Here is an 11,453-nt window from a genome sequence, read left to right as displayed (position 1 = left end):
GTGGGCTCAGGCAATCCACTCACCTCAGCCTCCCAAAGGCACGGAATTACAGGCTGAGCCACCAAGCCTGGCTGGTGTTGTCCTTCTTAGCAGCAGATAACCCCTGTCTTCTTCTGGGTGGGAGATTGTAACGGACTAAACTGGCCCTTTGGCTCTTTGACTCCAGTGAGCATCCTGCACTGCTCCTGGTTCAGTATCAAGAAATGAAATGATCGCTTATATTTCCTTCCACATTTGGGCACCCTGAGGGTCTTGCTTCCTTTATTTCTGCCTCAGTTTCACTAATTCTCACCACTCTGAGTGCCTCTTCCCTGAGTTCTTTTTTTGGGAGAAGGGTTCTGAAATTGCTCCCGTGTTGCCAAGTCATCAGTTTCTGTTTGTCATTTTGTGACAGCGCTGCAATATCTTGACTGTTCCAAGGCTTGGCCAACTCTGCACTGCTCACTGAGGTTAGGGATTCCAGAGAGAGTGTCACAGCAAGGCAGCTTCTCAGCCTTTTCTCATATTCTGGGAGTCTGTATCTCACTCACGGGGCAAATCAAAAGCACGTCATCCCCAGAGAGTAAGAATTACAGTCATGCACAGAATAATGGCGGGCCACATGTATGACAGTGGTCCCATAAGATTACGGTACCATATTTTTTTACTGTACCTTTTCTATGTTTTGATATACAGACACTATTGTGTTGCGACCGTCTCCAGTATTCAGTCCAGTGACATGCTTTGCAGGTGTGTAGCCTGCAAGCAGTAGGTATATATAGCCTGGGTGTGTAGTAGCAGTCTATACCATTTGGGTTTGTATAGAGTATATACATTCTACGATGTTTGCACAATGAAGAAATCGCCTAATGACACATTTCTCTGACATATCCCTGTTATTAAGCAAAGCATGACTGTATTTTAGCAAATAATTCACTGTGCCAGTGAGTTTCTAAGCACTTCATGTGCATTTTTCCCATATGATCATTAAAAAGCAAAACTATTCATTAGGTCCTCTTGTCACCCTTATCTTCCAGATGAGGATGGTAAAGCACAGAGTGATCAAACAATTTGGCACGTTTCACACAGAGAATGTGGCAAAGCTGTATTTTATTAATTGTTTTGAGTTGGAGTCTTACTCTGTCGCCCAGACTAGAGTGCAGTGGCATGTTCCCGGCTACTGCAGACTCACCCTGCTGGGCTCCGGTGATCCTTTCACCTCAGCCTTCCAAGTAACTGGAACTACAAGCATGCACTACCACATCCGGCTAATTTTTGATTTATTGTAGAGACGAGGTCTCACGAAGTTGCCCGGGTGGGTCTTGAACCCGCGGGCTCAGGCAATCCACTCACCTTGGCCTCCCAAAGTGCTGGTATGACAGGCTGAGCCACTGAGCCCGGCCCCAAAGCTGTCTTCTAATGTAGGAAGTTCAGGGCCCAAGATTTTAGCCTGTACTAATTTTAGGACCTTTAAGTCTTTGTTCTGTGCCCACCTTACTGAAAATCAACTTTTACCTGACCATCTTTCCTTCAAGCTGCCACAGTTGGGTGACTCCTGTCTAATAGCCATTGATGCAAACAGCGCCTGTTGTTCAGAAAACAGGAAATGCAATTGCCGAACCTGGCACCCAGAATGGTGTAGTCGAAGTGGGTGGCCCACCTGTGACTTCTGGAACGGAATGCAGCAGCTACAGCCCGTTGCCTCGGGGCCTGCACCCGTGTTTATCGCTGGCGTTGGCTTTCAGTGTCGAGAGGCAGACTTTTCCAGGCTGCACCTTCTGGAGACTTGGCTGGACTGGGTGTGCTTGCTTTATGAAATTTACATTTCCTCAGGGCCTGTCGGAAGTGAGGGAAGCCTGCTTGTGCGAATTGCTATCCTTGTTGCTGCCTGAGGCGAGTGGATTGCCTGACCCCGTGGGTTCGAGACCTGCCCAGGCAACTTGGCGAGACCTGGTCTCTACAATAAATCAGAAACTAGCTGGGTGTGGTAGTGCGCGCCTGTAGTTCCGGCTACTTGGAAGACTGAGGCAGAAGGATCGCCAGAGCCCAGCAGGTCGAGGCTGCGGTGGCCGGGAATGGCCACTGCACTCCAGTCTGGGCGACAGAGACTCCAACTCAAAAAAAAAATAAAAAAGAAGTGCTTTCCTGGTGGAAATTGTTGTGGAAGAAACAGTAATACCCTGCACACACTGAGCAAAACACCACACAACTCACACCTCCCTGCAACACAATCCTCTTTGTCCTGTCCTGCAAGAAGAAATCCCAGCCACAGCAGGTGGAAACACCTGCCCATGTAGACAGCACTCATTGTGGGGTGAGGCTGGGATCCAAACCCAGCTCCCGCTAACTTTGGTGTCCATTCCTTACTTTTGCACGCTATTCTTCCTAGCCTTACAGGTGCCTGCAGGAGACAGGAGGTGAATTGATTCTGGAAACTGCCTTCCAAGAGCTGGCATCTTCTTGGGAGTTTTTTAGAATAACACAACTTGGTGCTGAGCACCAGGGCAGGGTATATCTGCGCTGGGCCGTTCCTCTTGTTGGTGTGTTTACTGCAAAGCTAAAGCAGCATCAAGAAGTGCATTAACCACACGGGGCCTTGGATGCCAAAGAAAACGTTTGCTTCCCACACAGTGGTGTGGATTCAGGGCCTTTCAAGCCAAGGAGAATTAAGCACAGCCAGCAGGTGTCTCGCAGGCAGGGCCTCTACGTACGACTTTCATATTCTCTCTCTTACTCACAATGTAACAACAAGAGACTCTGGATTTTCCCAAGGGGAGGGGGAAGAGAAAACCCAAGCATTTCAGAAATTGTCTTTGCAAGACTCTGGCAGGGTGGCCTCAGGCCTCATGCAGCCTGAGGGACCTCTCCAGGGGCCTGGGCTCTGTGGGTGGCAATGACAGGCGATGCAAGACAAAGTGTTCTTCACGCCTGAGATAAGCGTGTCTGGACCCAGGAGACTGCAGCATAAACCATGGGGGGTGTGGGAGGTCACTACATGTATTGTATTTTTCATGCCACTTGATAGACCTTAAACACTGTATAATCCATTTGCAAATTGTATTTCTCAATAGCGAAATCTGCGTAAGAAATACTTTAAGGCCAGCTCGGTGGCTCAGCCTGTAATCCCGCGCTTTGGGAGGCTAAGGTGAGTGGATTGCCTGAGCCCACGGGTTCGAGACCCGCCTGGGCAACTTGGCGAGACCTCATCTCTACAATAAATCAAAAAATTAGCCGGGCGTGGTAGCACACGCCTGTAGTTCCAGTTACTTAGAAGGCTGAGGCGGAAGGATTGCCAGAGCCCAGCAGGTCAAGGCCGCAGTGACCCAGAGTGGCCACTGCACTCCAGTCTGGGCGACAGAGTGAGACTCCAACTCAAAAAAAAAAAAAAACAAAAGAAATACTTTAAGATGTCCTATCTAAATGGTTACATTTTCTAGGTATATACAGTGCCTAAAAATGATTTGATCTGTTTAAAATTGTCTAGTAAAAAGGGACTAAGTGCCTATTCTGTGCTTAGTCAGACTATGGTCCTGGTGCTGGGCACAGAGAAGTGAGACAGATGCGACGGAGGGCGGTCTGGCAGGGAAGGTGGACAGGCAAAGATACTAAGAAGAAGGACCTCTGTGGAATAGTGGCCAGAGATGGGCCTGGAGGGCTCGGTCTGGGAAGTCAGAAGGCCTCGTGGCAGCATGAATTTCCAGGCTGGGTGGTGGCAGCAGCTGAGAAGTTGGCCAGGCTGGACATCCCAAGGCATGGCCCTGTCTACAAGCAGTGAGATGTTCTGGGTCATCAAAACATAAGGGAGTAGCAGGGCCTGAGTGGCCTGGAGCTTGGGGTAGGGGAGGCCAGTGGTGTGGAAATCAACCCCGCACTTGCAAATGACCCGGGTGCTGGCTTGGAGCCCAGGGGAGCATGATACATGTGCTTACCTTTTTCTTGGGGGAAGCCTATGGGCTCTGAAGGCCAAGCCGTGTCACACGCATTTAATAGCCTCAGCACTGCCTCTGTATGGGCCTATCTGCTACTCTCGGGCTTGTGAGTCCAACTACAGGCGTCTGAGTGGGACATCCCTCACCCCCAGCCCACCCTTTTCTTCCCCTCTGCCGAGCCCTGCAGCTCCTCACCTCTGCCTGGTCCACAACTTTGTGGCTCAAAACACTAGAAAATTCCAGTCTCGGAAGACCGCCCGCCCCCTTTTCCTGATGACCGAGGTTGGGGAGGTAATTAGGACATTCATTCCAAAAACATTCCCTAAAGTGCATGGAAGTCACATAAAAGAATGGGCTCTACTATGCAGAGAACTGATTATGTCAAGCCAAAATTGAGTACGAGATTTGCCAGTGTACCACAAAATAAATAACCCTGAAGAATCGAGGTCCACAAGACGAACGTTTTACTGGCTCAACCTTCAGACATCCTTGGTGCTAGGAACTCCCAAGGAAGGGCAGAGATGTCAACAGAATGCTAAACCTGACCGGGAGATCTTTCTCCCATCCCACCCGCCTCGCCTTTTGCATTACTGGGGCTCAGGAAATACGACTCAAATGTAAAAGAGATGGCTTTTGAGTAGCAGCCAGCTTGGCAACTTTAGAATGCAAGATATGGTGTGTCCGTCCTGGTATGGGACAATGTGGTACGTGACTGCAAAGGAGCTTCGGTGTTCAGGACCGCACTTGGTTCTGGAAGAGACCAAGGGTTCAAGAAGTGGCCCTTCTGTGTGTCGAAGCATAAAATAATCATTTAAAATTCCTGCACAGGAGGGTAAAGTTTGATGGCAAAACTCAGCTCAAAGCTAAGCCTGTCTTCATTCTCTGTCTGTCTCTCTCTCTCTCTCTCTCTCTCTCTCTCTCTCTTTTTAATAACTAAAAATCTACAAGCCTCTAAGAGGTCAGGTTTCACAACTGAAACAAAGTACCCCATAAATAAAAACATCTCCATTTTACCAAACACTGGTCTCTGCTACTTAAACTCCCGGGTGTTCAGTCAAACTCCAGACACCACCTTTAAGGAAATGAAAAGGAAATAATGATGCCGTGCCAGCCCTGTTTTGCGCCGTGACCGAATCGGAAGCCGCAGTTGTAGACTCCTGATTATAACAGGAAATGTGATCGATTTAATTTGGGTCTGTGCTAGTTTTCTTTTCAAGAGGCTCAAATGATTCAAAATAAATCCATGAATTAGCATGGAACCCGGGGAGTTAGACTTAGCCGGCAGTGACCCTGTGTCCACTTCCTACGAGAAAGGCTCATTGTGTCCCACGGGCACTGGTGATGTTGTAGGTTGCTGAACAGGACACAGCCTGATGGGGGGAGGACACTGTCATACCAGATCTGTGACTAATAAGGTTTATTCCTATCGTTCCCACTTGGGGTTGCCATCTCTCCAGGAACTCACCAGTCGTTCCCATAAAAATAAAAAACTTGCCTCCCTGCCCACGGGCTCCTTCCTTCCCTCTCTGCCATTTTCTTGTCTCACTTCTCTACCTCCCCCCCCCCACACTCTGAACCCTCACTATGCACCTTGAACACCCCCAAACCTCCAGCCAGGTCAGCGCTGCCCCCAAGTCACGAAATCAGGCATGGCGGCCAAGGTATATTCATCCCCCTGGATTGCTCTTCCCATATGCCTCAACACAGCGTTCCTTCCCCTCCAACCCAGGGAACTTGCTTTTCTTTGCTCTCAGACCTCCACTCTGGGTTTTTCTGCAAGCTCTTTGATCTCTGTCCACTTGTCAGGTTCATGCCCCTCCACGGAGCTCAAGTCTTGGTATGAGGCCTTCACGTTCTAATCTTTCTCCTCAAGAAAGCAGTTTTCAAACTGTGAGACTCAACTTTTTATTGGGCAAGAATGTCAACTTACAACGTCCTTGTATTCGCTGGCTAGGTTGGTCTAGGCGCGCACCGAGGTGGGTTGAAGCTACACAAGTTTAGTGTCTCACGGTCCTGAAGCCAGAAATCTGAGATCTGGGTGTCGGCAGGGCTGGTTGCTTCCGGAGCCCGTGGGGAGACTCTATTCCATGCCCTTCTCCCGGCTTCTGCCCCCTCTCCTTGGTGTTCCTTGGCAGGAGGCTGTATCACTCCCATCTCTGCCCTAGTCTCCACATGGCTTTCTTCCTTGTGTCTTTCTGTGTGTCTGTGTCTCAAGTCTCTCCCTCCTTCCAAAGGCCCCAGTCCTTGAATTTAGAGCCCACCCTCCTCCAGTGTAACTCATCTTAATGTGATTTCATCTGAAAAGATCTTATTTCCAAATAAGGTCACAGTCACGGATATCAGGGTTTAGGGCTTTAACTTGTCTTTATAGAAGACACAGCTCAACCCACTTCCATCGTAACCAGCAGATTTTTTTTTTTTTAACTTTTAGATTTTTTATCTTAAAATTGTGGTGTACAATTCATGGTTAGGGATCCAAATATTCATGGTGCAGGTACCCTTGTTGATGAGGTGTGTCCCCTCTTCCCACTACTGTCAATCCCACCTCCCACCCACCCCCCCCACAGTTTCCCACTACCAACAATCCTTTTCTTATAGTATTATGGTAATTGTTCAAGGTCCACTTATGAGTGAGAACATGTGATCCTCCGTTCTTTGTTTCTGTGAAAGATCACTCAGTATTATAACTCTAATTCCATCCAGGTGGCTGCGAAGTTCATGACTTTGTTCTTCTTTATGGCTGCGTAATATTCCATTGTGTATACGTACCACATTTTTTTAATCCAGTCCTCTTTTGAGGGACAGCACGGCTGGTTCCATGTTCTTGTTATTGTGAGCAATGCTGCAATAAACATACGTGTGCAGGTCTCTTTTTTATACAGTGACCTGAGTTCTTCTGGGTATATTCCCAGTAGGGGGATTGCAGGATCACATGGAAGGTCGATTTTTAGAACTTTTAGGAGTCGCCACAGTTTTCCACAGAGGCTGTACTAGTCTACACTCCCACCAACAGTGTAGAAGTGTTCCCTTTCCCCCACATCCTCTCCAGCATCTGTTATTTTTTGAGTTATTGATGATGGCCATTCCGACTGGAGTTAGGCGGCATCTCAGCGTAGTTTTAATTTGCATCTTCTTTTTTCAGTGAAATAGAATATAAAAGAAAATATCAGAGTTCATTGTAGGCAGCAAGGTTAAGTGTTATTTCATAAGATATTTATAGACATATTTTCATATGTATGCTGGTTAATAAAGTAAATGTATTCTTACATCAGAAAAATTTCTGAAACATTAAAAAAAAAAAAAAGCCTTTAAATAAACCCGCTTCTGCAACCTCTGCTCACAACATATCCCCTCCCTGACTCTTAAAAGAGAAGCCAGTTTTCTGTTCTCCAACCACACAGTCGGCTTTCATATACTCACCTCATCCCTCCCTGCCACAGGGCCTTGGCACATGCTGGTCCCTTTGCCTAGAGTGCTTGCTTTTCTTTCCCCCCTTGGGATGACACCTCTCCTTCCTCAACTCTTAGGACAAATATTACTCTCTCCTAGAAAACTCAGAGTCGACCTGAGCCTGCTGTTAAGTTCTCTCACTCATTCAATGGTTTTTCTAAAAAGCCACGATCACAGTCTTCAACAAAGAAAAAATAACCAACTCTATCCATCGATCTATTATCCATCTATCCATCTATCGTCTATTATCTATCCCCTATCTTACCTTTCCCTATGTATCTATGTATGTGTATCTTTTGTGATTATTTGAGTGTGTTCATCTCCCCTCCCATGCTCGTAGCTCCCTGTGGTCTGTGGGTCTTGTCTGTTCTCCATATTCTATAAATATTAATATCCCTGTATTAATATTCGTATGCCCATCTTAGCTCTGTGTCCAGCCTAAGTGTTCAGCGGATGTTCACGAAATGAATCGATCTCAGTGGCCATCGCCACCACGAGGGGGATAATATGGTGATGAAGCCCAGTTTAAGCTTTTAAAGGAAGGATCTAGCCTGGCTCAAGGGCTTGCTAGGACAGCCAGGGACATCACCTCTCAGGTATCCTTGACAAAATCATGGGAGACGAGCGTCACGCATCATGATCTCAGGACTACAGATGAGAACGAGGGTCAGAGTGGTCGAGTAAGTTGCCGAGCTTGCTTAGATTCAGGCTCAGGTTGGCCTTCCCCCAAGCCTGGTCTGTCTCTGGTGAGCATGAGTTTTCTGATTCTTGGACCACAAGACGCTGGGTGCTGAGGTGAGGCCACAGAGACCAAATTCGCACAATTTTATGTCAGAGTTATAGCCTGGAGGTGGGCTCCTACCTATCTGTGCAAATAGGAAGGCTGTCCCCTGAGCATACATTCTCCTGCTCACCCACACTGTGGGTGGGCCCAGGTAAGAAGCACCAGGCAGAGCAAGGTGACCCCAGCTCCGGGCTGCGCCGGCTTTGCAGAGTCAGACGTGTGGGTTCCCCGCCGCGAATCTCAGCCTCCTTGTTGAAAACACGGAGATAGCAATATCTGCTGGCCCACCTTATGGTCTTATTGCAAAAATAAAATGACATTCAAGTGCTCGGAAAGACGTTGAGGCCATGCTGTGTCACGTTGTGGTGGAAGCTCCCTGCTGGTCCTGGAGGTGTGAGTTGTGAATCCGGGAATGCCAAGGCTTAGACGCTCTGCTCTCCTTCCCTGTGACGATGACCAAGGCATTGTGCTTCTCGCCCTGAGGACTTGTCCAGTTTCCTCAACTATCAATTGTGAGACAGGAACTTCATTATGATCTCCAAGGCTGCCACCAGCCCTGGAGTTCGGTTTCCAGGTGACGAACATTAGCCCAGACACTCTCAACCATTAGCATTTTTCCTCCTCTGTGGGAAGGACACGGACACGGCTCAGGAAGCCCTCTTGAGGTCTGATGACAGCTGTAACTCTATTCGGAGATTACTCTGAGGCATGTATAGATTCATCAAAGCTGCCTTCTTATTAAAACCAAAGAGAAGATCAATCTCGCTGCCAGGGAAATCCAATCTGCCTTTCCCCGTCTAGCTCCTCACTCGTTCCTGTTGCCTGTGCTTCAGGCTTGAGGCTTTTGTCTTATTTGACTATCAAAACAGGATTTTTTGCACGTTTATGCCGTAGGCCTGACTCTCCCTCTCTGAGGGATGAACCCTCAGATCTTTGCTTAATCCCCCTGGCTCTCAATTACTGCCAAGGAGCATCATTTTCTACCTCTAAGACAATAAAGTGTAATCGAGAATGGAAATTCCTCGGCCGGTCACCCTCCACCATAACCCGAAGGAGAGGCCTTATGAAGGGAGAGGTAGGGAGGATACCCCTCCTCAGGCATGCCTCCCAGGATCCAGTTTGCCATGCCAGCTCTGGAACAAAGGACACATCCCTAACTGCGGTCATTTCTGAACTACCCGAGCCTCAAGTCTTAAACTTACTGCTGCCAAGGGTCTCCTGTGCTTTAGACTTCTGAACTTTAGGGTTTCTTTGGAATTATTTCCATTCTAATCATTATAGGACCTGAGAGAAGGAGTCGAGTCTGGGGCCAGAGAGGCACCGGTACTGATGAAATCCTAGCATTGAGCCTTCTTCTTTTTTTTTTTTTTTTTGAGTTGGAGTCTCACTCTGTCGCCCAGACTGGAGTGCAGTGGCCGCTCCCGGCCACCGCAGCCTCGACCTGCTGGGCTCCGGCGATCCTTCCACCTCAGCCTTCCGAGTAGCTGGAATTACAGGCCTGCGCTCCCACGCCCGGCTGATTTTTTGATTTATTGTAGAGATGAGGTCTCGCTGCCCAGGCGGGTCTCGAACCCGCGGACTCAGGCCATCCACTCACCTCAGCCTCCCAAAGGCGCGGGATGACAGGCTGAGCCATCGAGCCAGGCTGCACTGGGCCTTCTTAGGTGTGAGAGATGTTATCCCAGGAGGAGAAGGGACTCTGGGTAGCTTGGGTGTGAGAAGAGTTGGTCTGTAAGCCATAGGCCAACCCCACCGAGCATGTCAACCTCCTTTGGGGACTCCAGTCTCCTCAGTATGCTGGGTCTGGATATGTGGTGGCAGGGGGCCATGGGGTGGGGAGTTTGTGTTGCAGGGACCACCTTCTTCCGATGCTGGGTTCCCGGCCTTGCCCAATGCCTGCTTGACTGGAGGGAGAGTCATCCACCCAAGCAAGAACCCCACGAACCCGAGAAGAACTCAGCACTGGGTTGGGGCGTGGTGTTCCTTTCCACGTTCCTCCTCGTCCCCGGGGATGGCCTGGAAAACGCCAGCCTGCCAGGTCACTGCTCAGCTAACTGCATCCTCGCCCAGCCCAGGCCACAGCGGCCACTGGGATCCCTTTGTTACTAGTGCTCGAGCCACAGGGGGATTGGGGAGCAGACACTGCTAGTCTCAAAAGGACGCACAACTTCACAGCGTCAGGTCGTAGATTCCTTGGGCAATTTGGGGTGTGAGTTACACCTGGGAGGGTGCTTTCCTCTCATTCACCTGTTTGGGTCGAGTAGCTTTGCTGTCTGTATTTTCACTGACTGTGAAAACGCTGGCCTCTGTTCACTGAGATCTTGGGGAGGGGGCTCTTCCCTGACTGAGACACCCTCCATGGATCTAGTCTACCTGCATCAGTGCTCACCTGGTTTAGGGGCTGGGTTTGTAGCTACTATGTTGATCTCAGAGGACTGGATTGTCCTGGTAGAAGGTGGCTGAGACTCCCAAGTTTAGTTTCTCCATCTGAACCGTGGGCCCAGGCCCATGGCCTCCCGCACGCCTCAGCCGAACTGCCGGGTGAGATGGGTCTTCCGTGATTGAAACGATCTCACTGGCTGTGGCCCTTTCGTGCCACGAGTGACAGACAGGTGCTTAGGGCACCAGAGACTTTTCTAATAAGGTGGCAGCAGGTGGCAGTTGTTGATTTACCGGCCAGGATCTTTGCCTGAAGAGTCACAGCGCTGCCATCTGTCATCAGAGCTTTCCACGTCACGTCCTCTGACACAAGGATGGACAGAGCCGCCTCCATGACACAGCTGCTAAACTGTAACACTATATGATATTTTCGCCGATTATCATTTTTAATATAATCAGCTTTTTCCTTAGGCAATAAAAGAAAAATGTTAAATGGCTCCCAAACTAATAAAGGTTCATCTTCTGAAGCATCAGATTCTGTTTACTCGCGAAACACACACCTCCTCTGCGCACCCACCGGGAGGAAAATTAGCATTTATTTTCCCTGATAAACAAAAACGGTGGAATATTTGTAAACATCTTTCAGTGTTAAGCCCTTTGATACCTCTAAAATGATGGGGAGAAGGTGAGAAATTTGGAAGAGGCCTTTCCTGACTCCCGGTGGGATTTCCACCTGGGGGAAGCAGCTTCTGTGCAGTAGGGTGTTATTTGGTGTCTGGACGCTAACAACGTGCATGGAAAACAGACTCCCCCGTGGGCCCAGGAGCCAAGAGACTGAAGAAGGAAAAATGCTTTCATTACTCTCTATAGCGTTCCCACAGGGGAGAGGATATTATGTAATCTGAGGCAAGGAAAAAGTGAGATTCCCCCGG

The 11,453-nt window shown here is 48.9% G+C and overlaps 1 protein-coding gene across 1 annotated transcript in view; it reads left to right on the top strand.

Moving 5' to 3' along the window:
- DOCK1 (dedicator of cytokinesis 1) overlaps positions 1–11,453 on the top strand; it is a 362,706-nt gene that overhangs the window by 246,646 nt on the left and 104,607 nt on the right. The gene's annotated exons all lie outside the window — the stretch shown is intronic.

This window comes from Carlito syrichta, unplaced genomic scaffold, assembly GCF_000164805.1.
Source record: "Carlito syrichta isolate Samal-C Ts95f unplaced genomic scaffold, Tarsius_syrichta-2.0.1 Scaffold72250, whole genome shotgun sequence".
In the NCBI taxonomy this organism is placed as follows: domain Eukaryota; kingdom Metazoa; phylum Chordata; class Mammalia; order Primates; family Tarsiidae; genus Carlito; species Carlito syrichta.
The sequence above is the reverse complement of the archived record's forward strand: the minus strand, read 5'-3'. Positions and strand labels throughout refer to the sequence as shown.